Below are 19,845 nucleotides of genomic sequence, written 5' to 3'. Positions count from 1 at the left end.
CACCCATCAGCGTTTCATGTGCTATCTTCATAACGATAGTTCTGTATTTCCGAGGAACGATTAACTGTCGGAAAAGTTTTCCACTGGACACTTTGGGACTGCAAAATTCTCTGAACAACATTTGCTTCCGTTCACACATTTTTGAAAATCCGCCGTCACTGAAATGTTTAAGCTGTCCACTCTCAGCTAAGCTCCATAACTTTTTCAGTGTCTCGTCGTTTCGTTGTTCTTGTAAGATATCCTCCGGCGATACATCCCGTATTGCTTCCGGTACTTTCAATGGTTTGTATGGAGACTGTTTCTTTTTCAGTTGCGCACGCGTTTCAACAGCTGCTATGTTTTCAACGGAATGAATCCAGGCTGGATTTGGTTCATGTGGTTTCCTTACTCCACGAATATTACCAAGAATAAGATCGTACGAAGGCGAATCAAAGCACCAAGCATCAACACTTCCGGTAAAGTAAGGAGTATCGACATCAATTCTAGCCACATCTGAATCAATAATACGACCGTCTGCTAACTTGCATCGTTGAGATGTCCCTGTTAGTTGATCATCGTTTACCAGTTCTCTACGAATAACGGCACCACTACAACCTGTGTCTCTTAGCACAGTCACTAGTTTATTGCCAACACATCCTTTACAACTGGCATTTCCGTTTCACAGAAAGCAACCGAATCACCAACACACGGTAAGTTTCCATGTTTCTCGACGACACTCGCGGCTCCTTGGCGACCTCTACCGCGTCCTGGATATCCATGGTTCCCATTATTGTACGACCCACGTTGAAAATCACTAGGGTAAGTATGTTTCGGTGTTGTTTCTTGTTTCTCGCTCAAATTAAACGGCCTGTTATTCGGACTTTTGCGGAAGTTGCAGTTAAAGGCTTTATGTCCTTGTCGTCCGCACTCATAACACTTCACTGCATTTCCAGATTGGTTTTGTTGCACGGAATCTTTGTACGGCGGTTGTCTATCGGACTGCTGTCGTCTGTCAAAGAGCGGTTTTTGCGTAAGTGAAGAAGATGTCACTGTTCTGGCCTCAGCAAACTGGTCCGCGTATCGCGCCATGTCTTGGATCGAAGTAGGAATCCTCTCCTTTAGGAATAAGGCAAGTTCTTTCGAGCAACACAATAAAAACTGTTCACGTAAGAACAAGTCCTTCAGATCATCGAATGTCTTGTTAGTCTTAGACAGCTGAATCCACCGCTCAAGGTAACTGTCCAGTCTGGTAGAAAATTGCATAAAAGTTTCACTTCCGTCTGGTTTTGAAAATCGGAACTTCTTGCGGAAACCGTCCTCCGTCATGTCAAATCGTTTCAACAGGGCGTTCTTCAACTCGTTGAAATCAAGTGCTGTTTCGGGTGAGAGTCTTGCGAACACATCCAGTGCCTTTCCTTTGAGTAATGCGCTAAGATGAGTCCCCCACGTGTCTTTATTCCATTTCTGCGTTGTTGCGTATATCTCAAATCTTTGAATGTACGCGTCAATGTTGTCTTTCGAATCCTCAAACGGAGGAAGTTTTGGTCCTTTTATCACTTGAGAAGTTTCTTTCTCCTCTTTAGTCACAACACTCGGCTTCATGTGAGATCTCTCGAGTTGCAGTTTGTGATCAAGTTCCAGTTCTTCTAGTTTTTGCTGATGTCTCTTTTCTTCTATCAATCGGGCGTGCTCTCGCTCATCATGTTCTCTCAATCGGGCGTGCTCTCGCTCATCATGTTCTCTTGCGGCGCGCTCTTTCTCCATCTGTAGTTTGAAGTCGCGGTCTCTCTCCTCCTGTCTCTCGACTCTATGTTTCTCACGTTCGTCCCGCATTCTGGCCTGTTCGTCCTTCACGAATTGTTGAAGGTCTTCATCCTTCATCCCCATCTTGGTCCCCACTTCAAGTAGCTCCAGCATCTCCTTGACAGTAGACATGGTGCATTGACTGACAGACCAACTTACCTCAAAATTATCTCATAAAGGGACTAACTTCTCAACTTTTAACAAAACAATCTGCCTATCGTAATGTACTCACCAAGGGAAAAGGAAACAACGACCTACACTTGCTCTTACATGTACTACAAAAAAGATCAAAAAATGAAAAATAAAATAAACCTTGGCAACTGTTCACTTATAAAGATATCTTGTAGTATCTGGAGGAGTCAACTTATCCCACCGCTGCCACCAATTGTAACGGGATGAGCGGAGGCTACTCCAAACAACAACAAGACATCTTAAATTTAACAAAATTTAATAACAAAAAAAATAAGAGAAAGAAAGAAAAGATAGAAATATAAACACTAAACCACACAAACACTCACACACCTTTCACTCAACAAGAAAAAATATGATGTTTATACAAATGACCAAAAATAAATTAGAAGAGTGTCCGAATCTCCGGGGCTGTAGTCCTGGACCAACTACGGACAACCACAACTAGAGTAGTTTCGTCACCACAATCATCATCATCACCACTATCGTCAACATCATCAACTACAACACCATAATCATAATAGACATCATCGTCATCACCATAACATCATCGTCGTCATCAACATGAACATCGCATCGTCATCGACTTCACCATCGCCATCATACCGTCATCTTCTCAACATCAACAATATGACACTACAATAAGTGTACAAGTGACACCATAACACCATAATAAAAACAATATTGTATAATACATCATATAAGTATCTCACTGATAGTATCAAACTATGATAATGTATAAATAGTATTATATTAAAGGCAACATCTCAAAATATTGTAAGTATATGGTAACTAAGTTATTTGTTTACAGTAAACAATATGGCGTCTGAGACTTCCGGTGACGCACTTCCGCCCAAGTAGTTAAGTGGAAAAAGTGACCATAAATTGTAAAATAAAATAACGCATAGAAAATAGCCCTTTAAATCACCGTTTCTTTATACAGCAATAGCAAAAACTGTACTATAGAAAAAGACGAATTCCAATTAAACACTCTCGCTAAAGTCACACATCAGTGAACACACAGGTAACTCTACAGTGAACAATGGTCAAGGTGACTTTATAGGACGACTGCGTAATACTAATAAAAAGGCAAAAATTTACAAATAAACTACACCAAACTAAATAAATACTTACCACGGTCAGCTATCCGTGTCCGCGTCAAATGCTGAACTTGTGAAACTAAAACATGCCACACAGGCTTCTAACACGATACCCCCTTCACACACTAAGCACGTCTTAATTGCTGGACAGCTCGGCCGGGTATATCTTAGCGCCTATTGTTAGGGTCGGCCAAGCACGTTGCAAAGAATTATGGGAAAAATAAAATCGGGTGTGTTCGATATGAACAGTGATTGTCACAATCTGTTTAAAGCTAGGTTTAACTGTATATTCTTAATTGACCAAAATTGTGCAATTTAGATGCAGGCTGTAAATTAGAACAAACTTATGGGGAAATTCCTGAACAAAACCTAAATTAAAAAAAAAAAACAACAAGATATCTGTGAGCTGATGCTCAATAGTAATAACCCCTCTCTGCTATGAATATACAAAATAAGCAAAGTTGTCATTTAACAGGAAGTTGACGTCCCATTGGTACAAATTATATCCCACGATATGGCATGCCTAAACAAATAGTGTGTTAAAATTTCAATATATGGCATGCCTAAACAAATAGTGTGTTAAAATTTCAAGCATCTGCGATAAATAGATGCTGAGAAATCTTCGACGAAAATTTGTTTGAAAATTTTGGGCTAAAAATAAACAAAGTTGTCATTTAACAGAAAGTTGACGTCCCATGGGTACAAAAATATATCCCACGATATGGCATGCTTAAACAAATAGTGTGTTAAAATTTCAAGCACCTGTAATGAATAGTTGCTGAGAAAAATGCAACACAAACTTTTGTTACGGACTGACAGACAGAAGGATTGACAGATAAACAAACAGACAGACACACAAGGGCAAACAATATACCCCCTTCTCCTTTGGAGTGGGGGTATAATAATCTTTCCTTAGCAATATCAAACCACATTTATAGCTTAGCTTTCAGAAAGGCATTAGTTACAAGACCTTTTCACTCCAGTATGGAAACACCACACATTTAAACTTAATTCAAATGGCTTTGTATTCTCTTATAAGTGGAGTAATTAGCATATACATGTATTGCATCTAGCATATTGTTTGACACTTAATAAAATCAATATTTATATATAGCCCATCAGCCCCATTTACAGACAGAAACCTCTTATAATCCTCAGGAGAATTTGGAATATTTTTTACCAGCTGTTGTGCTTTGATTACCGGGTAATGCAACTTCGAGCAGGCTTGTAACAGCGTTTTTTAAAGCAAGGGGAAACCTAATAAAATAACAAGAGGCCCATGGGCCACATCGCTCACCTGAGGAACAATAGGTATGATAAAATCAGCTTAATGGAGTCATAATACAAACTATCTGGACAATGTACAATAATACATGTAGATCCTGTATAAATAAAATCCATTTTCCCCTGGATATTCTTATGTTTATAATCATTAGTCCCTTTTCTAACAAGATGATTTTATAGTCATATCATATGTTGAGTATTGCAGTTCTCAAAATGATCCTTAACAATAGTTTATATATTAGATATAAACGTACATCAAACTCTGAACCTTTTCGGGAGGCCAAAGAATTGTCCTGGGGCCAAAGTCTTAACAATTATAAAGAAACATCTGGCTGATTAGTTTCTGAGAAGATTTTTAAAGATTTACCCTATATATTCCTTTGTTAAACTTTGACCCACCATTGTGGCCCCACCCTACCCCTGGGGATCATGAATTTCACAACTATGAATCTACACTACCTGAGGATGCTTTCACACAAGTTTCAGCTTTCCTGGCTGATTAGTTTCTGAGAAGAAGATTTTTAAAGATTTACTCTGTTTATTCCTATGTAAAACATCGACCTCCCATTGTGGCCCAAACCTACCCCCAGGGTTATGATTTTCACAAATTTGAATCTACACTACCTGAGGATGCTTCCACACAAGTTTCAGCTTTCCTGGCTGATTAGTTTCTGAGAAGAAGATTTTTAAAGATTTACTCTATATAATCATATGTAAAACTTCGACCCCCCATTGTGGCCCCACCGTACCCCCAGGGGTTATTATTTTTACAACTTTGAATCAACACTACCTGAGGATGCTTCCAAAGAAGTTTCAGCTTTCCTGGCTAATTAGTATGGTGGCATATCTCTGCCCTTTGTGTGCAAGTTATTTTTCTCTGAATTATGTTGACATGCAAGATAAATATGTTGACATGCAAGATAGTTATGTCAACATGCAACATAACTATGTTGACATGCAAGAAAACTGCAATCAAATAAGAGGTATAAAAAATCTCAAATGTCGCCAACATGTGACATCCAAGATACTGGATAAGCTACCTATTGATGTCAACATGCAACTTATTTATGTTAACATGCAACTTATTTATGTTAACATGCAACTTATTTATGTTAACATGCAAGATAAATATGCTGACTTGCAACTTATTTATGTTAACATGCAATTTATTTATGTCGACATGCAACTTATTTATGTCAACATGCAACTTAGTTATGTTAGCATGCCAGATAAATATGTTGACATGCAACATATTTATGTCAACATGCAACTTAGTTATGTTGACATGCAACTTATAAGTTGCATGTCAACATATTTATCTCGTATGTAAACATAACTAAGTTGCATGTTGACATATTCATCTCGCATGTCGACATAAGTAAATTGCATGTTAACATAACTAAGTTGCATGTTGACATAAATAAGTTGCATATTGACATAAATAAATTGCATGTTAACATAAATAAGTTGCATGTTAACATAAATAAGTTGCATGTCGACATAAAAAGGGAGCATCTAGCATCTTGGATGTCACAGGTGGGCAATATTCGAGATTTCTCGAGATTTTTGTATAATTCATATCAGATTGCAATTTCTTGCATGTCAACATAGTTATGTTGCATGTTGACATAACTATCTTGCATGTCAACATATTTATCTTGCATGTCGACATATTTGATAGAAAAATAACTTGCACACAAGGGGCAGAGATATGCCACCATAAATTAGTTTCTGAGAAGATTTTTAAAGATTTACTCTATATATTCCTTTGTTAAACTTTGACCCCCCATTGTGGCCCCACCCTACCCCTGGGGATCATGATTTTCACAACTATGAATCTACACTACCTGAGGATGCTTTCACACAAGTTTCAGCTTTCCTGGCTGATTAGTTTCTGAGAAGAAGATTTTTAAAGATTTACTCTGTTTATTCCTATGTAAAACATCGACCCCCCATTGTGGCCCCACCCTACCCCCGGGGGTGATGATTTTCACAACTGTGAATCTACACTACCTGAGGATGCTTTCACACAAGTTTCAGCTTTCCTGGCTGATTAGTTTCTGAGAAGAAGATTTTTAAAGATTTTCTCTATATATTCCTATGTTAAACTTCGATCCCCCATTGTGGCCCCACCGTACCCCGGGGGTCATGATTTTCACAACTTTGAATCTACACTACCTGAGGATCCTTCTACACAAGTGTCAGCTTTCCTGGCCGATTAGTTTCTGAGAAGAAGATTTTTAAAGATTTATTCTATATATTCCTATGTAAAACTTCGATCCTTCATTGTGGCCCCACCCTACCTCCGGGGATCATGATTTTCACAAATTTGTATCTACATTACCTGATGATGCTTTCACACAAGTTTCAGCTTTCCTGGCTGATTAGTTTCTGAGGAGAAGATTTTTAAAGATTTACTCTATATATTCATTTGTTAAACTTCGACCCCCCATTGTGGCCCCACTCTCAGGTGAGCTAAAAAGGTTAAGTTTACAATACAATAAGTTGTTAAAGTTGGTTTCTGGAAGAACAGACTTTGAAAATTTTCTTAATAAATATTGACAAATTTTTTACCTTTTTAAGCTTTAGTTTTTAAGATCTGTGTACAAACATAGAATTGTGAGCAAATCTCTGTATCTTGCTTATAATTCGAAACTTAACACTCAAATATGGTTAGTAAATAGAAATTGTAAACAATTAAACACAAGAAACATGCACTACATGTATAACAAATAAAGAACACAATTTATTTTTTCGAAATGAATCATATATATACATGTATATACCTACATATTTCCGTCAGCGATATCAAACTCAATTTAAACTGAATAAACTCGAGAAAATGCCGAGCATCTCAACAAAACCTATTGCATTAATCTACATGTACCATTACGCAAAAGATAATGCCGAATTACCGATAGAATGAATTGTATTTCGGTACCCCTACATCCGATTTTGCTTAATTTGCGCAGGTTAACAGTTAACTGTTTGATTTACCGAAGTCTCTGTTTGATTTGATACGTAAAAAATCACGAAATACAGACGATAGTTTCCAGGTTACAAAGCATAATGAGAACGAAACGAAAATCAGAACAAGCTAACACCAACGTCATGTGTGAAAACTGTCAACGCATCGAAATATTAAGCCTCAATTTACTTCACAAAATCGGCACCAATATATTTTGTATGTTTCAAAATTTCCCTTCATACGCGAACTGTTGCACAACAAGCAAATTCATCATAGTCAGATCGACCCTTTTTCGTATAATGTCATGGCTGCTTTAAACAAAGAACCTCGTTTTAGAAGTACGGAATCATTTTACCGGATGCCGAACCCGAAGCTATTAAACTGATTGAAACACGCCTTTCCTTTATTATTATTTTCGTAATAACTCAGATTTGAAACAGAATTACCACTTAATTTTTGCAATTTATACTTTCCTTCCCATAAGGATAATTTATGCTAAACTAGGTTGAATTTGCCTCGGTAGTTCTTGAGAAGAAGATTTTTAAAAATGCACCCCCCTTTTTCTACAGTTTCAAGGTTTTCTCCGCTTTGAATATAGATCAAACTTTTATTTCTGCAATTTATATTCGCCCTCCCATAAGGATGCTTTGTGCCAAATTTGGTTGAAATTGGATAAGCGGTTTTAGAGAAGAAGTTCAAAATGTAAAAAGTTTACAGACGGACAGACGGACGGACAGACGGACGACGGACAAAATGTGATCAGAATAGCTCACTTGAGCTTTCAGCTCAGGTGAGCTAAAAAGGGGTGAGCCGAGCTCTTTTTTACTATGCGCCTGCTTGGTATGTAATTGTGTGATACTTATACATATGTAGCTATACACTGTTGGTTTAAATTTTTCAAGACATCAAAATAATACACGTACTTGATCCTGACAGTTCTTGTCAAGCTGTGCTTTGAATTCTCTCTTCAATGATGGTCTGTTGAAAATAATTAATTCATAATTTATTAGATAAAAGTGAATTGTCACTTGAAAGTGAGCATTCATAAGTACCGGGTAAGTAAAATTGTACAGAGCAGATCAGTGTTATAGAACAGATACCATTTAAAGCAATACCAACAAGAAACATATCATAAAACTCACCAGCATAATTGTCAACACCCAGCCGGTTCTTAGATTTATCAAAATGGAAATTTAAGCGTGTTTTAGATTAGATTACTAATTAAGGTTTAAAGATATTTGACAGATGTGATAAAAATCGTCATCATATTGACTTCTAACTTTTTGATTTGATTTTAACATTAAACAAACACAAATTATTCTCCACAAAGAAGACTGAAATACACAAAAGCAAATGAACACCACTGATTGAACTATCTGACTATCGCAATTTTTCGTTAGATAAAGGAGTGAAAAAATATTTCAGCAGAATTATGCCATTTTAACTCTGTATGTGAGAAAATATTCCAAAAAACTTATTTAACGTTTCGACCTGAAATCAAACTTTTTCTTGTTCGTCTGTAGACCTCATTTGTCACTCGGAACTACTCGGATGTCTCGCGCACTCGACACGTTTGTATGGAGCGTAGCGGAATCAGCCGAGGATTGCCGATTGCCTCATTTGTAGCAGACACAATATTTTTATGCAATACGATTCCGATCATAATTGAAGAGTCTTCCATACGCACCAGAGATGTGTGTTAAAACACTGAATTTATATTTCCCCTGTGTTACGCATACAGGAACATATCATTTATTTCTTATTTAGAGTCCAGGGCTACATTTTACAAAAGAACTTACGACATAGTCGTAAATATTTACTGTCTGGTAAGATGATCTTTAGAGAACAAAATTGACATAAAACCATTTGTTTACAAATATTTCAATTCGGATTATTATATTTTCCAGCCATAAGAATAATTCATTGATTAGTAAGTGACTAATTAGCATTCATTAATTTGGTCGTAAGTCGTAAGTTCTTTTGTAAAACGCAGCCCAGAACAGACAAGTACATGACATATTATTATAATTACAAGAGAAAGACATGCCAAAGAATGGTGTAAACATTATTCAAGTATAATAATTATATTTAAAACATTTCTGTTACATCATCTTTTGTTAAATAAATAAATAAATAATAAATCTCTTATTGTCTTCCAACCCGTCCAATAAGTCACCTTTAGCTGTCCAATAAATTTAAACTTATTGAATGGCTACAGGTAAATTTAAGAAACAAAGAAATAATGACACAAGGTTTGCGTGAATAGGTTTAATTCAATCCTCAAAAGTTATGAGAAACACAGAAATTCACCATGAGCGTAAGCACAGTAAATTTACGAGCATTCTGAATTGAATTTCACATTTATGGTAACATGTGCGTCTTTTTGAACGCATACGGATATTTCTGGACATTTACATGTACATGCGACACTGAGGGTTAACCGGAATCTCTGGGTTTCTTGGTTGGTGGACTTCGTTTATAATTTCTCACTGACACTGATCTATGGCCGGTTTTCTCAGCGATTTATTGTTCATCCACACCTGCCAAATACAGCCGTAATTATAAATAAAATAGTTATTACACATTTAAATGGATAATATGTAAATTCAAAAATAATCATTTAAGTCTCATTTTTACTCCCCCCCCCCCCCTCCCGTCCAGTTTAAACATGTAAATCTAAAGAGTAAATATGTAAAAACTGATAGTTTTAAACTCAAGTTAAAACATTGATTCGTTATTTTCAATATTTTGTCCTTCTTTGCTGTTGAATTTTGAACCGGTTTCATGATCAAAATTCCACGATGCCGGTCAATTTTCAACGGATTAGGGTCTTTATTCAACACCTTTGGTCTCAATATTCAACGTGGAAAAATGACACCCGGTCAATTTTCAACCCGGGTCAAAATTCTTCGTTACAGCGGCCGTAGCACGCAAGGAATTGTTAGAGAAAAAACCTTCAAATCCCGCCATCTTGCACAACTTGGCGACGGTTTGTTGAAGCGGATGGACACCGACTGGGGCGTCGTCATACCATTTGTCTGGGCTGGAAAATTTGCTCGGGCGCAAATAAAAGGCCGACGACTTTCCGTTATTGGGTCTGCAAAAAGAAATGGTTGAAGCTATGTTATTATGTGTTGTCTAATTATATTAAGGTTTACAAGGGAACAATGTTTGCGTTATTTTAAATGTATAGAATAGTGTATTAGTTTATTAAGGTTACATGAGGCTGATATACTTTTCGTACATGGATACAATACATCTCTCAGGGTATGTCGGGTTTTTCCAGAAGCACTAACAATTTTTGGAGCCGTTTTTCGACTTTTCAATCCTCCAGTTACATATTTGGAAATGTCCTCTATGTACACCAGGCTGAAGTTAGCAGCCACTAACAGCAGCCACTAAGCCCGTAGAAGCTAGCAGCCAATAAAAAATTCTTCAAAGTACTGAGAGTACTCGAACAGAAAATTATATTTTACTTTATTATCTGCATATTTTAATTAATATCAAGAAGATTTATGCATGAAAAAGTTCTCTTAGCATGGACAACTCGGAGGCAGTAAAGCTCGCCTGGAAAAAATATTAATGAGTTTGTATCTAATGAATTCAATTGAATATTGGTATTTGTCTATTCTTATGCATAAAAATTGAACCCCAAATCTGTTTATTTTCTCCAAAAATAACATGCATCGAAAATCATAAAAATCCTTGTATTTTTACAGACTTCCTACATTGTGATGTTCACCTTTATCTTTCACCCCTATATCATTGTGAAATGCTAAAATATGACAATGTTTGGATGAGCTATCTGAACCCTTGCAGGGGTCATAGGTACCCTCTAACGCTTATTATGAATACCTCTTGAGGTCCTCTACCTAATCCTAGTTTTACCAAGTTCTTGTGGTCAATCTCAAGTGAGATATAAACCCCTGAAATGAGCCAGAACCCCTGGGAGCCACTTTGTGGTACCCATACAGTCCAAATTTGAGAGCGGGGAATAATAGCCCCATAGGTCCCCTACACTGTCCTGGTATCCGTTTGATGCACACTTCAAAGATAAAAGAGATAATGGCCCGCCTTTCACTCCTATATCATTGTGAAATGCTAAAATATGACAAAGTCCGGGTGAGCTAAACCGACCCTTTCCATTGACATTGTTGTATTCTTCGAATGTTCACGTCAAAACATGGCTGAGACAAAATAATCCCAATTTCATCTGATGATTTTCGCTGTTTTTGACTGCGACATATGATAATTTTTTGATGAGAATAAAATCACAATGCTGGGTGTTCTATTGTCTCATATTCGTAATAAAACGATGTCTTTTTAATTTTCGATTGATGTTGTTGCCGGGGAGTGAAAAGGCCCGAGGATAAATTTTAAACACGCACATGTTCAACTTTGATGTAAACAAGTTATCTTGCCACACTGGATTGGCTTTGGGTTTTTATTGTTTTTGTATCATTTTATGCCTTTTAATTTATTGTTTTATATCATAATACGTTTGCATAACACTTTATACGATGTATATAATTTTTCTATTTGTATCAATAAGACTACACTTAGGATAACATTATTTTCATAACTTATGACTCGTATAAACGTATTTCATTTCTATCCAACAAAGGCGCATTTATAACTCTTATCCAGGCGAGCTTTACTGCTTCGAAATTCGTCAATGCTCGTACAAATTATTGAGCATTAATTATTTTGATACTAATTAAAATATGTCGATAATTAATTATTTAGTTCTCTGTACTGCAGGTATCGCCTTCCGTCTATACGAGGAGTTTTCAAGATCAATTGAGAATGTTCTCCAATGCGCCGATTTCTGTGTTCTTGGCCAGCTTGCAAAGCAAAATTTAGTCCAACCAAATAAACCATCTTATCAAGGAGTTGCTGTGCGTTAGATATACCAAGAACATTCCTTTCCCAAAGTATGTTTTCTTGTTCTTCTGTGACAATGAGAGCCTGTTTTTTGTTGATCCCTTAACCAAGTTTGGACAGCTCTTTCATTTTTGCGTCTAGAACAACACGAAGGTCGGAGAAATCGGCGTCATCAAAAAGGGAAATGAATTTTCCATTTGTTCGTAAATGGTGTTGTATTGAAACAGTTATTTCATAAAGCGTATTTGGTTTGTAACTTGTACCTTTCGATGTTTTCAACTCAGTGACAAATGAAGACAGTCGGTCATTAAGTTCTTTGTTTGTCATTTCCAAGACCGGTTTTTGTATTCTCGGTTCAGGCTGCCATGACTCAAAAAGCCTCATAGCCCATTTAGCTTTATTTCTTGTTTTAACCGGAAATGTACTTTTCTTGAGATTTTTTAATTCCACATCAGACAAAGGGGCCAAGAGTCTAGGTGTTTTCTGCTCACCTGACTCGGCTGTATTTGTCTCAGCATCTTGTGAAGCTTTCACGAGCATTTCGTCAGAGTCGTCAAAATCTAATATATCCGAGTATTCTTCGGACCTCACTGTCAAAAAATTTAAATCAAAATTCCCATTTTCTTGGTTTTCTTTCTCTCCTGTAATGATTTCGTCCAGTATATCGTTAGAATCACTCAAGTTTTGTTCACAAAATGAACTCTGTGTTACGAACTCGTAGTCCGACATGCTTACTATCTGACTGGTCACAAAATGAATGGTTCGAATTTTTACTCACAAACTGCGCATGCTCAGGGACTAGTATTTATCGAAATGCAACCCTCTACAAGCAAGTGGATCTATATGTTTTATATTTATAACAAAAGAAATTCCATTTCAACTCTATGTACATTTTGCACAATAAACAAAAAACAACACACAATAGGCGAAGATATTGGACAGTGCCAGGTAAGGTCAGTGAGCATAAGACCATAAACTGGTTATAATGGTTAAATAAAGTGTAAAATGTCAATTTGCGAATTGATGGACAAAACGAGCTATTCTACTAAAAGCCCAGTATTTCTACAGACTGTTTCTATATAGATTTTTATATAGAGAGACGATCTAGGTCATTTTGACGTCTGTTTCGTGTAACCCCAATGGTTTTGTTTGTAATGTTTACATGTGTATCCATCAAAGGAATCATATGCAGACGACATAATTTTTCTTTGGATTTTTAATACTCTTCACTTTTTTATCAAATATCTTTGAGTTATATTTCTAATATTTTAAGGGCAGTTTAATACGATTATAACTACTACACGTTATATATTTTATGTAAAAACACACAGTGAAAATGTGCTGGGGAGGTCCGAGGAACAGCCGCATTGATCGCTTAAAAATAAACATTTGAGGCAATACACATCGTTTTGACTGGAACTAACACGTGAAATTGACATGATTTTAAAACTTTTTAGGGTTTGAAGTTGTACTTTCATGGTCAGTGCAAGACAAATAGGAATTTCTGATCTGATAATTTACTGATGACGTTCGTGGTATATTGGAGAATAATGTCCGCGGCATATCTTTGATCTCGGCAAAAACTGTAGAAGAATATGTATTATACCCTACCAGTTACAGAAATGTTAAGGAATAATTTTAAATAAAACCAATTTAAAGACAATAATGATTTTACTAACGAATGATCGAGTAATGTAATGATAAAAATATCAATAAAAATATCTAATTAATAGATAGAACCGAAATCTTTAGAACGAGGTAAATATTTGTGCATTGGAAGATGATAAATTCTTATGAAAATGATGTTTTATGTGTAATATAAGTTTCCTTCCACCTTTACGCACGGTTTCTTTTCTCATTCTGCTGTGACTCGCAAAGACCGATCCTTTTATTTTGGAGTTCCGAATGAAATTAATAAAAACAGAATAAACGATGTGAACGCTGAATGAACGATGAACCCAAGGTGAACGCTTTGTGAAAGCACGGTGAGCGCAAACGGAGCGGAGCGGAGAGCTCAAATGAACGAACAGCGAGCGCACTGTGAGCGCACGGTGAAAGCACGAAAAAGTGGGGAAGTAGAACGATGACTGTAAATGAGTCTTCAATTGGTAAATATTCACAAATAACCTGCTAGGCATAACTGCCCACGAATAAACGTTTCCTTGACTGAATCCACGAAAATTGGTGCCCACAAATATCAATGAACCACAATACTTGTAACACATGTACAGGTCCACATCAAACACACGCTGAGTGTAAGACAGACAAATATGCTTGATAGATAACTTTTAAACTATATTGAAGCAATATAATAAACAAACACACGGCATGAACCTTGTTGACATAACAAAGCATTGTGAGTTCTGTATCTTGCTTATAACTCTACGACTGACACTCAAATTTTGATTAAGCATTAATAATGCATTACTGAAGCATTGTAAACAATAAAATTTAAATATAAAATTTAAATATATTTATTATTTATTTATTTTTTAATATAATAAAACGACGAGTTCTGTATAAAATTGTCAATGAAAACTGAAATATATGTTTTCTTCACTTCATGATAGTCTATAGCTGCAATAATGTAGCCCTCTCCGATTTTTTATATCTGATGTTTACTGGAGAGGGCTACAATTCCACAGGATCTCCGTAATGGTGCAAAATTAATTTTTTAATGCGGCTGACTTCGGTCTGAAAAGATCGATTTAATATTTAGCTTCCTTTAGATAAAATGATTTTTAAATACAGGTTGAACAAATTAACTGTATGTAAATCAAAACCAGATAAAACACATCAGCATGTTTACCAGTCGTCTTTTTCAGCAGCCATGACAGTTCTCGCGTGATTTTATGGGATGTACGCTTGGAGATTTGATGGGCTTGATAACGTGAATGTCAGTGTAAATAATCGATCTTACCTCGTTATATCACTAAAACATCATTTGAGGAAATGGTATATAATGGAAAATTCATATTTACCGCGTTGATTATGTTTAAAATAGGGGAATTCCTATATTCAGTCCAAGATCCGCTCCTGAATTCTCATTGGCTGTCCCAAAATAAAACCGGTCAAGGTCAGTAAACATGGCGGACAAATTCAACTTTCGTTGTTGACATACACGAAAAATAACCGATATATGCCAAATATGGACTATACTTGATATTTTTGGAATAATTTATGCCATAGACATCTACAACGTTTGAGTTCAGGTAAGAAATGCAAATGTTATTGTCATCTATAAACGATTTGAGACGAAATCGTTGCGGGAGTGAATCACTCCCGCACTTGCACCATTACGGAGATCCTATGGAGTTGTAGCCCTCTCCCAAAAAAAAAAAAAAAAAAAAAAAAAATCGGGAGAGGGCTACATTATTGCAGCTAGATAGTCTATAGATTAAAGATTTATTTGTTCAAATCTAAAGTTATTTGTTCTCTATCCAGCGACCTAAGATTAAGTATCTCGTTATAATTTCGAGGCTTTTTTACTCATGCTTCGCTAAATTCTAGATAGTAAAGTGATATAGTGTCTAGATGAATGAACTATATTTTAAATATTTTTGTTACGTAACCCTTTGTTCTTTTTGGCTTTTATACAAAAATAAAATTCGTCTGAATCTAAAAACAACCCAATAGGTTACCTGTAGGTGTCCATTCTTAAAAAATAATGGATAGAAAACTACCCATTATTAAAAATAATGGACAGAGACAGGTACCACTGCTAACATATTGGACGGCTACTGGTAAGTTGGAAACAAGAATAAAGGCATCACATTTGCAAATAAACAAACAGATTTAATGTTTAACACCTTCAGAATGATTGATTAAAAAAAAAAAGTTGGTTAAAAATCAACTAAGCATAAGCACAAAATTGAAACCCATAATACATGTACACAATAATAGATCGAAAGACAAAGCACATTTTATTCATTTACAACGAGGAGGTTAAAAATCTAATTGATTATTAATGTGACAATCCTTTATCAAAATGACATCATGTTAACATCATAACGAAATTACTGCTTTGGTAGGTGTCTTTCATTAGCACATTGTTATTGTCCTATTTTATGTTTATCAAGATATTGTTTTCAGATTAGGAAATCACCTTGATAACCTTTTTTGAAAGGATCAGTTTTGTCGCAATATTATGCGGTTTAGCTTGAAAATATGAGAGGTTAACAAACACGCCATGCTTTCAAATGTTTTTAATCTCGATACTTGCTGTATACACAATACAGAGGGCAGTTACTGTTTACGTTATAAATGAATTAAAATAACAATACATAAAACTATTACCACACAAATACGTCCTGTAAAACTCCTTATTCCAAACAACATAAGGATTGGAATAATTCACTTGTGAATAAAAGGGTATCTCTTTAATATATTTAGCTTAGATAGAAGCATTTCATTTGAAACAACGTAACGTGTTTAGCGATGATTCAAAACCTCGGCGAGTGAATCAAAGGACAATGACAGCGCTCACCTACCAAACGACGGAAATATTGTTTAAAAGAATCAAATTTTCCTTAAAAATGATATTTTATCTGTATTTTGTTTATTGTGTACAATTCGATAAAGAGTATCGAAAAAAATTGTAAAAGGTATAAATACAACAGTGGCGGATCCAGGAATTTGAAAACGGGGGCGGGGGGGGGCGCAGTTAAAGGCAGGGGGCCTGGGGGCCGCATTGAGGCCTTTTTTCCACCAAAAAAAAAAGGAAAAAAAGATCAAACGGGGGGGGGGGGCGCGCCCGGCGCGCCGGCGCTGGATCCGCCACTGTACAATGTATTTTAGTACTAGAATGCGCAAAAACGTGTGCAATGAAAAAAATGCCAGCCTCCTTAAACTTAGTCATTAAGTGTATCTAGAAGGTACAAAAAATCCCCTGGAGTCGCTATTTTGTAGTCTTCCTGTACGTAGGTGTTGGGAGAACGGTTTTGATTATAAGGTTATCTCTGAACTGACGGTGACCGTCACTAATTTATCCTCCGTCCTTTTATCGTTGATATCTTCAACTTTTCACTGACAAGAGCCAAATGTTTTCTCAAAATACCTTGATCCTAACAAAATTATAGGGAGATAGAAGGACGCATGTGCAAACCAAATGAGATAGTGAGCTGGCTTTGAAAGGTTGTGGTTTTATTTGCATAAAGGGCAGTTAAAGAAAGAGTTTACCTGGTCAGCTTTTTTAAAGTACGTGTATAATTTTACTGAAAAAAAAATAACATTTTAAAACCCAATGAGAGATCATCTTATTCTAAAAGAGAAATTTGAAATAAAACATTATACGTTTACATATATTAAAGATTTTGATGTATAGAACGTATTTCAATATAACCTCTATATGTTACATTGCATTTTATCAACACGTTTAAACTTAAATATAATTTTTGGGGGTTATGTTTTGATGATAAAAATATGTTTTTTAAACTTCTATAATGAAAGTATTCCAAAAGATCAATTTAAAATGGTGTTACTTAAATTGTGAATGACAATAGGTATTTTGCGATAAAATCTTTCCTTTAAAAAATAATATAATCTTTTCTAATTTACTTCTTTTTAATATTCTTTGAAGGATTCAAGTAAATGTTTTCCCACGTTTTAAACCATTTTAAATTTTAAATCTTTGAACATATTACATTTATCAATTTACGTATTTTTAAACATTTTTTAATAATAATAAACTGATTTTTTTAAAAATGTTTTTCCAATTATTTTTCATAATAAAGAAACATATTTTAAGTGTTAATTAAATTAAGAGCATTTAGGAATTGAACCGCCCTTTCAAACAGCGCCGAACATTTTGCTTTTTTGAAAGACCTTAGAGAATTTAACATCATAAGCTTGAGACTGGTGTTTCTAACAAATTTTATAGTCCACGCAAGTTTGAAGGGAAGCTTGTGTTTTTCAGAGATGACATCATAACACAAACTATCCTCAGCAACAAAGGGTCCAAGGTCTTCAAATTTACAATTTAAATTGTCATAATCATAAATGAAAATGTTTTTCAAGACGAGCTGTAAATTCAAATCTAACAATCCGAAATTATTTAGTTATTTAAAGCTGTTGTCCTGGTTGAAGGTTTTACCCCGTTGAGATGACGGCAATGTACTTAGAATCCCGTTGAATGGCCTTAAAATCTAATCATTTGTTAATATGCAGTCAGAATACACCAACAGCAAGAAATATTATACCGTATCACACATACATATACACACTCATTGCCTGTTCGTTATGTTTTAAAAGTATCCTTATTAACGGTTTAGATCTATTTATGTTTATGAAAAAGGCAGGTTAAAATGCAAAAAAAAAAAAAACAACAAATTAAACAAGAATAGAATTCCTGGGTCCCCCGCCGGTCAAGCAGTATACTAGTATCGAGTCCATCGACCAATGCTGATTTTCGAACTTGACCAAAGTATAAGTGGTATAAACATTTGGTATAAATTTAATGAAAATCTGTCAAAATTTGTAGGCATGAGAGCGCTTACAAGGTCAATTTTTGGATAAAACGGAGTCATTATTGCGGTCAAAGTACCATAACTCCAACAAAAAGTATCGACCAATGCTGATTTTCGAACTTGACCAAGGTAATAGTGGTATAAGCATTTGGTATAAATTTAGTGAAAATCCGTCAAAATTTGTAAGCATGAGATCGCTTACAAGGTCAATTTTTGGATAAAACAGAGTCATTATTGCGGTCAAAGTCTCATTACTCCAACAAAAAGTATCGACCAATGCTGATTTTCGAACTTGACCAAGGTAATAGTGGTATATACATTTGGTATAAATTTAATGAAAATCCGTCAAAATTTGTAGGCATGAGAGCGCTTACAAAAAAGTGTGACGGACGGACACACGGACACATGGACGCACGGACACACGGACGGACGCCCGGCATTTCTATGTCCCCGCACCGAGTTGCGGCGGGGGACAAAAAAACCCCCAAAAAAACCAAAAACCATAAAGTATAAATATCCGGGCTCGTTAAACAGTAACCGGTTTCATGATATGACATCATAATAGACTAAATAAACATACTGAGTGATTAATATTGAATTAACTGACTTTATGAACGTGTTAATATTTATATTGATATCGCAAATATATTATAGTTGGAGGGTCATATAATGCAGGTTGTAAAATTTAACTGCTGTAAACACTCTTAAAAAAATCCCGCTACAATTCGTATACCAAGCTTGATGGCGGGATCTCTAATTACACTATATTTTCAAACAATGTATTCCACCGGTCAGCAACAGCATTGTATACTCAAAGTAAATAGAATGTTTGAAAGAACAAGATTACCATGTGGAGTTTAAATATATCAGATTAAAACATACAATGTTAAACGGAGATGCTATACATACTACGCTCAAACCCATGATTCAGCAAAATCGACATTTTACAAGATTTCCACATATCTTTTATATCATATGAAAACGTGAACTTTTGAAAATAACGGTGTTCCAAAGAAAATAAATCAAATTAAAGAGAGAGAAATAGAATTACGCGTTTGGTCAACACAAAACTATCGAGTTTTCCATCCGCTTCATAGCCACACAAACGCAAGGGAATGCAAATACTGCAGCCTGGCATACATCATAATCCAGAATCCTCTCATTGAAACATGAT

Source organism: Crassostrea angulata, chromosome 8 (assembly GCF_025612915.1).
Source record: "Crassostrea angulata isolate pt1a10 chromosome 8, ASM2561291v2, whole genome shotgun sequence".
NCBI lineage: Eukaryota > Metazoa > Mollusca > Bivalvia > Ostreida > Ostreidae > Magallana > Magallana angulata.
This window is presented reverse-complemented; position numbering follows the sequence as displayed.